Below are 1,996 nucleotides of genomic sequence, written 5' to 3' on the forward strand. Positions count from 1 at the left end.
ACATAATGATATTCCCTAACTTCTCACCCTTTTAGCGTGAAATTTCTTCAGGCACGGATGATATCCATCAAATACAGATTTAACGTAACTGGATAATTCACTGCTGTAGCCAATCTGCCAATTTCGGTAATCTGTTCTCACGAAATTGAGAAAATCCGACACTGCCCGAGAGTCACGAGAATTTCCTTGCTCCACAGATTTCGTTAGATTTTATTGGCCAATGTGCAGTTTTTATTTTCAGAGTGATGTGTGGAAAATGTAGAAGCTGTTTGCTTGTCTAGTGCATGTCGTTTACTTGTTTGTTGATTTGTTAATCCGTACTTATGTTTATTTATCTGGTTACCTTATTCATCCATTTATCTGTTTATTGTTCCACCTTTCCATTTTTGCTGTATCAATGCGCTTATTGTTGTATCTATTAATTCACTTATTTTCTGTTGTTTCGAGTATCCGGCAAAATTCAGTTTGTTCGTAGCCCGAATAATTGCAATCGTTGTTTCAGACATTATTCTGAGTTATGATATTTTCCGTCATCTGAACCACTCCATCTTGATTGACATTTGCGTTTGCACATTTATTTTTTTATATATTAATCATCAAAGAGCTGTAAGTAGCCACCGGGCATTATATATTCACTTTAAAACAGTCGTTTTAAAACCTTTTAAGAGATAAACTTTTACTTTTTCGATGTAAACAGAACCACTAGTTTCAGTTGTTCCCACAAGAATTTGCACTGATATCACGACGATGACGTCACGGCATGCTCACACGTGCGCCTGGTGTCCCGACCAATCACAGGCAGCTCCGCGGTAAACTCAGCCCGAGCCAATCACCGTCGAGCGTCCGTGGGAGGTCACCTTCGCCAGAAAAAATCCTGAACTGTGTTAGTAAGGTGTTCGGAGTCTTGCTGGAAAGAGGTAGGACAGGCATCTGGTAGACTCGTGGATGAGAGACCCTTTGTTTAATGTGACAACATAGAACTTTGTGGTGTCTTATACGTGCTCCGCTGTTTAATCTCTCTAGCTGTTCATTAATTGTCATGCCTTAAGGATAATTTGTCAGAGAAATCTAAAACGGTATAAATAATTTTCTCTCATAATAATTTCCTTACTTGAGCCACCGGAGATTCCTTTGTCATCTACCGGCGTCGAAAGACATCCGATCCTCCTCAACATCCTTTGCCGTCGCAGTCGGAAGGCGGATTGGTCGTCGATAAGATGGCAGGTACAGCTTGCTTGCCCAAAGAAAGGCCTGCACTTATTGGTGGCGGATCAAGGCGGCTGCACTGAATGCTACGCGTGGTGGGATAAACTGTCATTATAGAATTTTGCTTGCTTCGATTAAAACAAAACACAAAAATAGTACTTAGTTAGGGATCACATTTGACAGAGGATTGGAAGGACGTGTTGATTTGGTTATAAAATATTAAAGACATGTTGATCTTATTAGTAGATAATCATAGAATTCTGTTTACACAATAAGCGATTTAACTGTAATCGAGTCGAAACACACATTGATTTAATCGCTAAATAGCGGATGCTGCAGAACGGACAATAGTCGTTTTGTGTCATAGAATGGACAGATCTTTGACACATGAAATAGATAGCTGCACAGCAACTACAAGTCTACAGCCTTAAACTTTGAAGTATGTCTGGCGGGATGCAGAGGCCAACACATTGGTATAAGGAAATATCTTTGCCCATGAGAGCGAAAGTGTATGAAATAGTGAAACATGGGAGCTTATGAGACAGTAACAAATCATTGTAACAATACGAGCATTATCATTATTTTTTTTTTTTTACAGTGATACATTACTGTACACGAATAGCTACATCATATGAGTATGATTTCATTGTGAAATGACGTAAACGAATAAGGCAGAGACATGTGAGTTGCATAATGCAGTCAGTCATTAGTGAAACGGAATGACGAGCTGAATTGCGTGTACTTGCTTCACGAGGATGAGCCTCCAGGTTCTAGGACATTGAACCGGAAA

The sequence above is a fragment of the Penaeus monodon genome, chromosome 25, assembly GCF_015228065.2.
Source record: "Penaeus monodon isolate SGIC_2016 chromosome 25, NSTDA_Pmon_1, whole genome shotgun sequence".
NCBI classification, from domain to species: domain Eukaryota; kingdom Metazoa; phylum Arthropoda; class Malacostraca; order Decapoda; family Penaeidae; genus Penaeus; species Penaeus monodon.